Source organism: Macaca mulatta, chromosome 12, assembly GCF_049350105.2.
Source record: "Macaca mulatta isolate MMU2019108-1 chromosome 12, T2T-MMU8v2.0, whole genome shotgun sequence".
In the NCBI taxonomy this organism is placed as follows: domain Eukaryota; kingdom Metazoa; phylum Chordata; class Mammalia; order Primates; family Cercopithecidae; genus Macaca; species Macaca mulatta.
In genome coordinates this window covers 58,784,029-58,797,915 of record NC_133417.1, presented here as the reverse complement: position 1 = coordinate 58,797,915, position 13,887 = coordinate 58,784,029, and the positions used below count along the sequence as shown (strand labels likewise).

The window sequence follows — 13,887 nt, the reverse complement described above, 5'->3', positions numbered from 1 at the left end:
TGAGATACCACCTTACACCAGTCAGAATGGCGATTAACAATTCAAAAATAACAGATGCTGGTGAAGTTGCAGAGAAAAGGGAACGTTTATACACTGCTAATGAGAATGTAAATTAGTTCTGCCAATGGGGAAAACATTTTGAAGATTTCTCAAGGAGTTTAAAACAGAACTACCATTTGACATAGCAATTTCATTAGTAGGTATATACCCAAAGGAATATAAATCATTTTACTATTAAGATATATATATATATGTGTATGTCCATTGCAGCACTACTCACAATAGCAATGACATGGAATCAACCTAGATGCCCATCACTGGTAGACTAAATAAATAAAATGTGCTACATATACACCATGGAATATTATACAGCCACAAAAAAATGAAACCGTGTCTTTTACAGCAACATGGATGGAGCTGGAGACCATTGTCCTAAGAGAATTAACACTGGAACAGAAAAACCAAATACAGCATGTTGTCACTTATAAGTGTAAGCTAAATATTGAGTACACATAGACATAAAGGAGAAAAAATAGACACAAGGGCCTACTTGAAGGTGGAGGGTATGAGGAGGTTAAGAACTGAAAAACTACCTTTTGGGTACTATTCTCATTACCTGGGTGATGAAATAATCTGCACACCAAACCTCCACAACATGTAATTTACCCATGTAACAAACCTCCACCTGCCCCCGTAAACCTAAAATAAATGTTGGAAAGAAAAATAAAATAAAATGCAGATTTCAATAGAGTAGGTCTGGGATAAGCCCAGAGATAGCACATGTCTAACAACCTGGGGTGATACCAGTGCTGTGGCCCACTCGACCACACCATATCTGATAGGCAGGTTCTGTGATGTATTTTCAACTTTTCTCTTGAATTAAGTAAAAAGAAATATGAGAATGAAATAAAACAGACAACAAGACAGTATTCCTGCCTTCTGTCTTAGGATCCAGGAGGGGAGATAGACAAGAGCAGTGGATTAGGGATAAGAAAATGATGTATGAAACATATGGAGTAATTCCAATATGTAAAACTCTTAACAGATAGTTTTTATATATAACTACTAATGTTGAGAGAATGAAGTGACAAACAATACTTGGCCATAGAGTGAGTGAAATAAGGGTGGAGCTAAATTTACAGAGAATGTTTAGAAAGCAGTAACATTTTTATAAGGCAGATGCCTTGCATATCAAGGCAATTTGTTGCACAGAGCTCCCTTCAGCCATGCTTGAATTTAGGGATATTCACTCTATGAAGATGCTATGGCTGTCAAAACCTAAAATATATGATAGTGGGGCTTTAAAAGGAATAGATAATTATTAAAATATAATGAAATTAAGAAGTCCTCATAAAGAAAGATTTTAAAAAGGAATATATGAGCCTCAAAAACATAATGAAATTAAGTGATTTTTAAAATCCTATTCATCAACCTAAAAATTTCTCGTGGTTCATTTGATATAGCATTTAATGACTGCTCAGTATTCATCTTATAACATGGCAAACCAATGGTTCAAGCTTGTTCATTAATAGTCACCAAGAGGGGAAGGGAAAAATTCAGAATGTTCAAGTAGATATAAAACTAGAGATTTAAAACAACACTAGAGCATTTAGACGGTTCCCAGTAGACATCTGTCAGCTAGCTGGCTATCTTCTGCCATAAATCTCCTGATTAAAAAGAAAATAAACGTTTCCACTGAGACATCAAACCATTAGAAAATCTAAACCTCAGCTTCCTAGTTGGCCTTAAGGCTTCTGAATTCTTCATGACAAAATATGTAAGGAATGTATTACAAGTGTTCTTTCTTTGAAATGTGTAGAATAATGTGGTTATTTCTTATGTAGTCTTCTATTTCAAAACAGGGACATTTATTTATAGAAAATAATGAGGAATAATATTATGTTATCTTGTAAAATTATGTCGGAGTCATTCCGACTAGTCTGGTTGACAATTAATGGGGGATAGAAAGTGAAATAAAGTCAAACAAAAGCACAGAACCCTAGACACAAAAGAACCCCTAGTAGCACAAAGGAGAGATGAAGAAGGGGCTTTACAGGGTACTCTAGAGGCATACTAAAATTGCAAAAATGTAAACAAAGTTATATTTGTCTGCTCCTATATTTTAATGATTGATTTTTTATTACACCTTATCCATGGAACAAATGCACTCTTTTCTTAAACTAGATAATAAAGTATTAATAGGTGAAATACTCATTTTCTCCTTCTGGGGAAAAAAACAAAACAACTCATTAAAGCTTATATGAACGTACTTCATAATTTGATTAGCAGCTTTGGTTTTTTTCCTGCAAACTTCCTGGTAAAGTTATTAATCATAAGTTAAGTGCCTTAAAAGACAGGCAATTAGAGGAAAGAAGTAAATAATTACATAAAGAACTAAATATTCCAAATATTGAATACTCACCAATTAATTAACAGTAAAGTAAAAGTATCAAGTCCCCATGGACTTAAAATTCATATTCTTATTAGCAAAGCAAACTTGTCATATAACATTGCTAAAGATGATAATTTGTTAATCAATATAAAGCAACTAATATAATGGAGTGTATAATCCATTAATAGAAAACACAGAGAAGCTATAAAATAAGAAAATCTACCACAAATATAGGAGAAAGGGAAAAATGTAATGCAAGATGTAACAGGTAAGCAGAGATTACCACTATGTGTACAAGCACATGAAAATCCAACCTGTAAACAAAGCAACATTTCGCTATCATCTCGCAAAACTTCTAATTAATTTAATTAATAATTGTGCATATTAAGGACTATAAATTAAAATTAAACACTATTTGTAACAAAATTATATTTTAGCAAAGACGGGATAAATGGGTCCTTTCTTTCTTTGCAGATGGAAATATAAATTGGTAAAAACATTTTTGGAAAGAAATAGCATTAATTAAAAATAAGATTTTTGACCTATTTTCTTAAAAATATCATATACTTCGAACTAGTAATTTCTCCACTGGACACTCTTTTAAATACCCCATATTGAGAAAAGGCTTACCTTAAGGTAAGAGATATTATGACACTATTTTTTAAAATTACAATGTCTACTTACATATGCACTATGATTGTAACTGGTTTTTAACTTATTCATATACAAGCACTGGAAAAAACATGCGCAAATGTGGGAATTTTCATTGTGTTTCTCTAATTAGCTTTGTGATTTTTATATAGTAACTAGAAATAGTATCTATTATCTGAATAATGGGGAAGATATGTGTTTTAATTTAAAGTAATAAGAAAATCACCAATAAATAGTGATACAGACTAAATTTCTGACTCATCTGCTATTTGTGTCGATGTGTATGTGAGCACATGGCACGCACACAGTCATGAAAACCATGCAAACATAGACCAATAGACCCAAAGAACTGTCAAGGGTTATTCATAAAATGAAATAAATGAGAAAAAAAAGGAAGACAGAATTCCCCATTAAAACGAAGCCTGATTTAAGTAATCTGCTTCCAAAATTCTAACTTTTACTAGTCTCTAGTATTACAGACTCCAGAAAGATAAAAGTTTGCCTCAAATGTGAAATTATTTTAAAACTTCACATTCTTTTGAAGAAAATGGCTAACTTTTCAAACCTGGACTCGTAACCAAAATTCAGGAACTATCTCTTTCTAGTTGTATATGTGGATTTTGTTTCAAACAAATACAACCTTAAATCCATCAGGACCATATTTAAAAGTGATTATTGAAAGTGGAAAAGAGTACTCACTTCTAACTATTCTCACCATTGCAGCCTGTATTTCCCTCAAATCCAGTTAAATCTTTAGAAAAGAAAAAACACCAATAAATTGTATATTCATCTCATGTAAATAAACTTTAATGTATTGAAATCATACATACTTGAACCCCAGAACATTATTTTTTTAATATGATTTGGATTAAAATCACATGCAACTTGAGGTATCTGAAACCCTTAGTGATTTTTGCTTTAGAAAAGCAATGTCTCCTATCAATGGTGTACAACAATTTGAAAAAAATCATGATTGACAGGCAAGAGAAAGAAATAAAGGTATTAGAATAGGAAAAGAGGAAGTCAAACTATCTTCATTCACAGGTAACATGATCCTATATCTAGAAAACTCCATCATCTCAGCCCAAAAGCTTCTTAATCTGATAAGCAACTTTAGCAAAGTTTCAGGATACAAAATCAATGTGCAAAAATTGCTAGCATTCCTATACACCAACAACAGGCATACAACCTAATCACGAATGAACTTCCATTCACAACTGCCACAAAAAGAATAAAATACTTAGAAATACAACCAACAAGGGAAATGAAGGACCTCTTCAAGGAGAACTATAAAGCACTGCTAAAATAAATCAGAGATGACACAAACAAATGGAAAAGCATTCCATGCTCACAGATAGAAAGAATCAATATCGTGAAAATGGTCATCCTGCCTAGAGCAATTTATAGATTCAATGCTATTTTCATTAAACTACCATTGACATTCCTCACAGAATTAGAAAAAAGAATTTTAAAATTCATATGGAACCAAAAAAGTGCCCGAATAGCCAAGACAATCCTAAGCAAAAAAAAAAAAAAAGCTAGAGGCTTCACACTACCTGATGCCAAACTATACTACACAGCTAAAGTAACCAAAACAGCATGGTACTGATACAAGAACAGACACCAGAAATAAGACTGCACACATACAACTATCCGATCTTTGACAAACCTGACAAAAACGAACAATGGGGAAAGCATTCCCTATTTAATAAATAGTGCTGGGAGAACTGGCTAGTCATATGCAGAAAATTGAAACTGGATCTTACACCATATATAAAAATCAACTCAAGATGGATTGAAGATTTGAATACAAACCCAAAACTATAAAACCCCTAGGAGAAAACCCATGCAATACCATTCAGGAAATAGGCACAGGCCAAGATTCCATGACAAAGATGCCAAAGCAATTGCAACAAAAGCAAAAATTGACAAATGGGATCTAATTAAACTAAAGAGCTTCTGCACAAAAAAATAAATTATCAACAAAATAAACAGACAACCTACAGAATGGGAGAAAATTTTTGTAATCTAGCCATCTGACAAAAGCCTAATATCTAACCTCTATAAGGAACTTAAGCAAATTTACAAGCCAAAAACAACATCATCAAAAAGTGCACAAAGGACATGAACAGACATTTTCTTTTTTTTTTTCTTTTTTTTTTCTATTATACTTTAAGTTCTAGGGTACATGTGCACAACGTGCAGGTTTGTTACATATGTATACTTGTGCCATGTTGCTGTGCTGCACCCATCAACTCGTCAGCACCCATCAACTCATCATTTACATCAGGTATAACTCTCAATGTCATCCCTCCCTCTCCCCCCTCCCCATAATAGGCCCCAGGGTGTGATGTTCCCCTTCCAGAATCTAAGTGATCTCATTGTTCAATTCCCACCTATGAGTGAGAACATGCGGTGTTTGGTTTTCTGTTCTTGTGATAGTTTGCTGAGAATGATGGTTTCCAGCTGCATCCATGTCCCTACAAAGGACACAAACTCATCCTTTTTTATGGCTGCATAGTATTCCATGGTGTATATATGCCATATTTTCTTAATCCAGTCTGTCACTGATAGACATTTGGGGTGATTTCAAGTCTTTACTATTGCGAATAGTGCCACAATAAACATACATGTGCCTGTGTCTTAATAGCAGCATGATTTATAATCCTTTGGGTATATACCCAGTAATGAGATGACTGGGTCATATGGTATTTCTAGTTCTAGATCCTTAAGGAATCGCCATACTGTTTTCCACAATGGTTGAACCAGTTTACAATCCCACTAACAGTGTAAAAGTGTTCCTATTTCTCCACATCCTCTCCAGCACCTGTTGTTTCCTGACTTTTTAATGATTGTCATTCTAACTGGTGTAAGATGGTATCACATTGTGGTTTTGATTTGCATTTCTCTGATGGCCAGTGATGATGAGCATTTTTTCATGTATCTGTTGGCTGTGTGCTTGTCTTCTTTTGAGAACTGTCCGTTCATATCCTTTGCCCACTTTTGGATGGGGTTGTTTTTTGTAAATTTGTTTGAGTTCTTTATAGGTTCTGGATATTAGCCCTTTGTCAGATGAGTAGATTGCAAACATTTTCTCCCATTCTGTAGGTTGCCTGTTCACTCTGATGGTAGTTTCTTTTGCTGTCCAGAAGCTCTTTAGTTTAATTAGATCCCATTTGTCAATTTTGGCTTTTGTTGCCTTTGCTTTTGGTGTTTTAGACATGAAGTCCTTGCCCATGCCTACGTCGTGAATGCTATTACCTAGGTTTTCGTCTAGGGTTTTTATGGTATTAGGTCTAACATTTAAGTCTCTAATCCATCTAGCATTAATTTTTGTACAAGGAGTAAGGAAAGGATCTAGTTTCAGCTTTCTACTTATGGCTAGCCAGTTTTCCCAGCACCATTTATTAAATAGGGAATCCTTTCCCCATTTCTTGTTTTTCTCAGGTTTGTCAAAGATCAGATGGCTGTAGATGTGTGGTATTATTTCTGAGGGATCTGTTCTGTTTCATTGGTCTATATCTCTGTTTTGGTACCAGTACCATGCTGTTTTGGTTACTGTAGCCTTGTAGTATAGTTTGAAGTCAGGTAGCATGATGCCTCCAGCTTTGTTTTTTGACTTAGGATTGTCTTGGCAAAGCGGGCTCTTTTTTGGTTCCATATGAACTTTAAAGCAGTTTTTTCCAATTCTGTGAAGAAATTCATTGGCAGCTTGATGGGGATGGCATTGAATCTATAAATTACCTTGGACAGTATGGCCATTTTCACGATATTGATTCTTCCTATCCATGAGCATGGTATGTTCTTCCATTTGTTTGTGTCCTCTTTTATTTCACTGAGCAGTGGTTTGTAGTTCTCCTTGAAGAGGTCCTTTACATCCCTTGTAAGTTGGATTCCTAGGTATTTTATTCTCTTTGAAGCAATTGTGAATGGAAGTTCATTCATGATTTGGCTCTCTGTTTGTCTGTTACTGGTGTATAAGAATGCTTGTGATTTTGCATATTAATTTTGTCTCCTGAGACTTTGCTGATGTTGCTTACCGGCTTAAGGAGATTTTGGGCTGAGAGGATGGGGTTATCTAAATATACAATCATGTCATCTGCAAACAGGGACACTTTGACTTCTTCTTTTCCTAAGTGAATACCCTTTATTTCTTTCTCTTGCCTGATTGCCCTAGCCAGAACTTCCAACATTATGTTGAATAGAAGTGGTGAGAGAGGGCATCGCTATCTTGGGCCACTTTTCAAAGGGAATGCTTCCAGTTTTTGCCCATTCAGTATGATATTTGCTGTGGGTTTGTCATAAATAGCTCTTATTATTTTGAGATACGTTCCATCAATACCTACTTTACTGAGAGTTCTTAGCATGGAGGGCTATTGAATTTTGTCAAAGGCCTTTGCTGCATCTATTGAGATAATCATGTGGTTTTTGTTTTGGTTCTGTTTATATGCTGGATTACATTTATTGATTTGTGTATGTTGAACCAGCCTTGCATCCCAGGGATGAAGCCTACTTGATCATGCTGGATAAGCTTTTTGATGTGCTGCTAGATTCGGTTTGCCAGTATTTTACTGAGGATTTTTGCATCGATGTTGATCAGGGATATTGGTCTAAAATTCTCTTTTTTTGTTGTGTCTCTGCCAGGCTTTGGTATCAGGATGATGTTGGCCTCATAAAATGAGTTAGGGAGGGTTCCGTCTTTTTCTATTGATTGGGATAGTTTCAGAAGGAATGGTACCAGCTCCTCCTTGTACCTCCGGTAGAATTCGGCTGTGAATCCATCCGGTCCTGGACTTCTTTTGGTTGGTAGGCTATTAATTTTTGACTCAATTTCAGAGCCTGATAATGGTCTATTCAGGGATTCAACTTCTTCCTGGTTTAGTCTTGGGAGAGTGTAAGTGTCCAGGAAATTATCCACTTCTCCTAGTTTTTCTAGTTTATTTGCATAGAGGTGTTTATAGTATTCTCTGATGGTAGTTTGTATTTCTGTGGGGTTGGTGGTGATATCCCCTTTATCATTTTTTATTGCGTCTGTTTGATTCTTCTCTCTTTTCTTCTTTATTAGTCTTGCTAGCAGTCTATCAATTTTGTTGATCTTTTCAAAGAACCAGCTCCTGGATTCATTGATTTTTGGAGGGCTTTTTGTTTCTCTATCTCCTTCAGTTCTGCTCTGATCTTAGTTATTTCTTGCCTTCTGCTGGCTTTTGAATGTGTTTGCCCTTGCTTCTCCAGTTCTTTTAACTGTGATGTTAGGGTGTCAGTTTTAGATCTTTCCTGCTTTCTCTTGTGGGCATTTAGTGCTATAAATTTCCCTCTACACACTGCTTTAAATGTGTCCCAGAGATTCTGGTATGTTGTATCTTCGTTCTCATTGGTTTCAAAGAACATCTTTATTTCTACCTTCATTTCGTTATGTACTCAGTAGTCATTCAGGAGCAGGTTGTTCAGTTTCCATGTAGTTGAGCAGTTTTCATTGAGTTTCTTAGTCCTGAGTTCTAGTTTGATTGCACTGTGGTCTGAGAGACAGTTTGTTATAATTTCTGTTCTTTTACATTTGCTGAGGAGTGCTTTACTTCCAATTATGTGGTCAATTTTGGAATAAGTGTGATGTGGTGCTGAGAAGAATGTATCTGTTGATTGGAGGTGGAGAGTTCTGTAGATGTCTATCAGGTCCGCTTGGTGCAGAGTTGAGTTTAATTCCCGGATATCCTTGTTAACTTTCCGTCTCGTTGATCTGTCTAATGTTGACAGTAGGGTGTTGAAGTCTCCCATTGTTATTGTATGGGAGTCTAAGTCTCTTTATAAGTCTCTAAGGACTTGCTTTATGAATCTAGGTGCTCCTGTATTGGGCGCATATATGTTTAGGATAGTTAACTCTTCCTGTTGAATTGATCACTTTACCATTATGTAATGGCCTTGTCTCTTTTGATCTTTGCTGGTTTAAAGTCTGTTTTATCAGAGACTAGGATTGCAACCCCTGCTTTTTTTTGTTCTCCATTTGCTTGGTAGATCTTCCTCCATCCCTTTATTTTGAGCCTATGTGTGTCTCTGCATGTGAGATGGGTCTCCTGGATACAGCAAACTGATGGGTCTTGACTCTTTATCCAATTTGCCAGTCTGTGTCTTTCAATTGGACCATTTAGTCCATTTACATTTAAGGTTAATATTGATATGTGTGAATTTGATCCTGTCATTGTGATATTAACTGGTTATTTTTCTCGTTAGTTGATGCAGTTTCTTCCTAGCATTGATGGTCTTTACATTTTGGCATGTTTTTGCAATGGCTGGTACCGGTTGTTCCTTTCCATGTTTAGTGCTTCCTTCGGGGACTCTTGTAGGGCAGGCCTGGTGGTGACAAAATCTCTAAGCATTTGTTTGTCTGTAAAGGATTTTATTTCTCCTTCACTTATGAAACTTACTTTGGCTGGATATGAAATTCTGGGTTTAAAATTCTTTTCTTTAAGAATGTTGAATATTGGCCCCCACTCTCTTTTGCCTTGTAGAGTTTCTGCCGAGAGATCTGCTGTTAGTCTGATGGGCTTCCCTTTGTGGGTAACCCGACCTTTCTCTCTGACTGCCCTTAACAGTTTTTCCTTCATTTCAACTTTGGTGAATCTGACAATTATGTGTCTTGGAGTTGCTCTTCTCGAGGAGCATCTTTGTGGCGTTCTTTGTGTTTCCTGAATTTGAATGTTGGCCTGCCTTACTAGGTTGGGGAAGTTCTCTTGGATGATATTCTGAAGAGTGTTTTCCAACTTGGTTCCATTTTCCCCCTCACTTTCAGGCACACCAATCAGACATAGATTTGGTCTTTTCACATAATCCCATATTTCTTGGAGGCTTTGTTCATTTCTTTTTCCTTTTTTTTTTTTCTCTAGACTTCTCTTCTCGTTTCATTTCATTCATTTGATCTTCAATCATTGATACTCTTTCTTCCAGTTGATCAAGTCAGTTACTGAAGCTTGTGCATTTGTCACGTATCTCTCGTGTCATGGTTTTTATCTCTGTCCGGTCGTTTATGGCCTTCTCTGCATTGATTATTCTAGTTATCCATTCTTCCATTCTTTTTTCAAGATTTTTAGTTTCTTTGCACTGGATATGTAGTTTCTCCTTTAGGTCTGAGAAGTTTGATCGACTGAAGCCTTAACTCATCGAAGTCATTCTCTGTCCAGCTTTGATCCGTTGCTGGCGATGAGCTGCATTCCTTTCGGGTGGGAGATGTGCTCTGATTTTTTGAATTTCCAGCTTTTCTGTCCTGGTTTTTCCCCATCTTTGTGGTTTTATCTGCCTTTGGTCTTTGATGCTGGTGACTTACTGATGGGGTTTTGGTGTGGGTGTCCTTTCTGTTTGTTAGTTTTCCTTCTAACAGTCAGGACCCTCAGCTGTAGGTCTGTTGGAGATTGCTTGAGGTCCACTCCAGACCCTGTTTACCTGGGTATCAGCAGAAGAGGCTACAGAAGATAGAATATTGCTGAAAAAATATGGAACGCCTCACAAATTTGCGTGTCATCCTTGCGCAGGGGCCATGCTAATCTTCTCTGTATCGTTCCAATTTGAGTATATGTGCTGCCGAAGTGAGCATGACATTTTCAAAAGAAAACATACACGTGGTCAACAAACATGAAAAAAAGCTCAACATCATTGATCATTAAAGAAATGCAAATCAAAAACACAATGAGATACCATCTCCCACCAATAAGAATGGCCATTATTAAAAAGTAAAATAACAACAGATGCTGACGAGGTGTGGAGAAAAAGGATCACTTATACACTTGGCGAGAATGTAAATTAGTTCAACCATTGTGGAAGACAGTGTGGCAATTCCTCTAAGACCTAGAGGGCAGAAATGCCATTTGGTCCAGCAATCTCATTATAGGGTATATACCCAAAGGAATATAAACTGTTCTATTATAAATATACATACAGACATATGTTCATTGCAGAACAACATGGAATCAATCTAAATGTCCATCAACAATAGACTGGATAAAGAAAATGTGGTATATATACACCATAGAATATTATGCAGCCATAAAAAAGAATGAGATCATGTCCTGTGCAGGAATATGGATGGAGCTGGAGGCCATTATCTTTAGCAAACTAATGCAGAACAGAAAACCAAATACCATGTGTTCTCATTTATAAGTGGGAGCTGAAGGATGAGAACACATAGACACATGGTGGCAAACAAAACACACCAGGGCCTATCTGAGGCTAGGGTTTGGGAAGAGGGAGTGCATCAGGAAGAACAGCTAATGGATGCTGGGCTTATTACATAGGTGATGGGGTGATCTGTGCAGCAAACCACCATGGAACACATTTACCTATGTAACAAACCTGTACATCCTGCACATGTGCCCCTGAATTTAAAAATGAAAGTTGGAAGTTTTAAAAAATCATGATTGAGATTTAACAAAAAATCAGATTCCAAAATCAAATCAACATGAAGAAAATACTTTCCCTGTTAAAAGTGAGCAAGGTAGAGTATGATTTTATTCAAAAGCCAAAAAAGTACTTAACAAATATAGTAGTAGTATATAACTGATGTAATCGGTTCTATTATAATTTGCTATTAATCCAGCAGAACAGCAATCAACATTTTATTTTCCTTTTCACTTCACATTTCTGGCAAAGATATGTACAAAAGCAGCAGTCTGAATTAATGAAGGCTATTAACTCATTCTTAATTTTTTTTTTCTGTTTTTAAATGTCTAATCTAAAAATGGTATTTCAGGCCAGGCCTGGTGGCTCACGCCTGTAATTCCAGCACTTTGGGAGGCCGATGTGGGAGGATCACCTGAGGGCAGGAGTTTGAGACCAGCCTGTTGAGACCAGCCTGGTGAACACAGTGAAACCCCGTCTCTATTAAAAATACAAAAATTAGCCGAGCATAGTGGCAGGCGCCTGTAATCCCAGCTACTCAGGAGGCTGAGGCAGGAGAATTACGGAGGTTGCAGTGAGCCCAGATCATGCCACTGCACACCAGCCTGGGCGACAGAGGGAGACTCTGTCTCAAAAACTAAAAAAATTAAAATAAAAATGCTACTTCAAATGACCTTATTACTTTGATATAATTATTAAATAATATATCTCTGAGTCTCTAAAATATTCATTGCCATATATCACTTCATGGCAGTCATTGCTAATTAAAGTGATTTCTGAAAACAGTTTTTCTTTACACATTATCCACCAGAAGTTAGCTGTGCAGAACATGGTAGTGGACTGGGAGAGGGTGGAAAGTAAGGGTTGGGGGAGGAATGATTATCACCTACCTAAGTTTACCTCAACTATAAAGTTTCCTTTCTTAAAATGAGTCTTTATAATTGGTATGATAGCAGGGGGAAGTAATTAGTTATTAACAGACAGCTTTTCTAATTATAGTTTATTTTTGAGACAAGGGTAAAATTCTAAAAGGAAACAGTCCATACATTTTCTGTAAAGATTATATATTTTTATAACTTAAATGGGAAAGGTATAAAGCTTCAAGATCAAAAGATATGTTTATTCCAAGGAAAAGCTTCCACTATTTATGTGGCTGAATGATTATGATATTTTCTTTTGATTTTGAAAAGCATAGTAAATACATTCTAACAACTGACTGACATCAGAACAAATCAGTAGGTGTACTCCAGTTCAAAGTCTCTTATCTGTTAATTTCTGTGAAATGAAACAGTGTTCAAACTGAAAAGAAAATATTCGTATGATTCCCCTTCCTGCAAAAAACCATAATCAGTACAAAAATTCTCTGATTTCCCACATCCATTCAGCTCCACTCCAGCAGAATAGCAATCAACTTTTATTTTCCTTTTTGCTTCACATTTCTGGCAAAGATATGTACAAAGACAGCAATCTAAATTAATAAAGCTCATTAACCCGATACATGGATTTTTTTCTATATGTATTTTTAAAATTATAGATGTATTTTAACATATTTAAATTATGTTTATCCTTATGATATTTCTAATATCCCTTTTTATTCATCTTATTTCCTGTCCATAGTCTTTTTTCAATTATAAATATCATCTGATCTGGGTTTTTTATTTCAGTTTTTAATTGGCTCTGCAGGATATATTTGTTAGTTGTTTGTCCATTGTTTCTGCCATCTTTTTCAAATTTACTGTATTTTCTTCCTCTACTATAGAGAAAACATTGTATCTCTTGGCCATCTCAATATTTCCTCATAATTTTCACTTGCATTCTATCTCCCTTACTCTTACATGAACTCTTAAGGCATTCTTTTTTTATTATTATTATAACTTCTATGTTAGGTTCAGGGGTACATGTGCAGGTTTGTTATACAGGTAAACTGCTTGTCACAGGGGACTGGTGTACAGATTATTTCATAACCCAAGAATAAACACAGTACCCAATAGGTATTTTTCTGATCCTCTCCCTCCTCCAAGACTCCACTCTCAAGTAGGTCTTGGTGCCTGTTGTTCCCCTTTTTGTGTCCACGTGTTCTTGTTTAGCTCCCACTTACAAGTGAGAACATGCAGTATTTGGTTTCCTGTTCCTGTGTTATTTTACTTACTATAGAAGCCTCCAGCTCCATCCATGTTATTGATAAGGATATGATCTTCTTCTTTATGACTGTACAGTATTTCATAGTGTATATGTTTCATATTTTATTTATTCAGTCTACCATTGATGGGAATTTAGGTTGATTTCATGTCTGCTATTGTGAATGGTGCTGCAATGAATATATACGCCCATGTGTCTTTATGGTACAGTGATTTATATTCTTTTGGATATATACTCAAAAATGGGATTGCTGGGGTGAATGCTAATTCTGTTTCAAGTTATTTGAGAAATCATTACTGTTTTCCACAATGGTTGAACTAATT

General features: G+C 35.9%; 1 protein-coding gene and 1 non-coding gene across 3 annotated transcripts in view; both read right to left on the bottom strand.

Moving 5' to 3' along the window:
* Positions 1 to 13,887, bottom strand: part of GALNT13 (polypeptide N-acetylgalactosaminyltransferase 13) — a 592,354-nt gene that overhangs the window by 532,182 nt on the left and 46,285 nt on the right. The window lies entirely within an intron of this gene.
* LOC114671679 (U6 spliceosomal RNA) lies at positions 10,519 to 10,625 on the bottom strand. Its single transcript, XR_003721696.2, has one exon. It is a non-coding gene; the product is annotated as a U6 spliceosomal RNA (small nuclear RNA).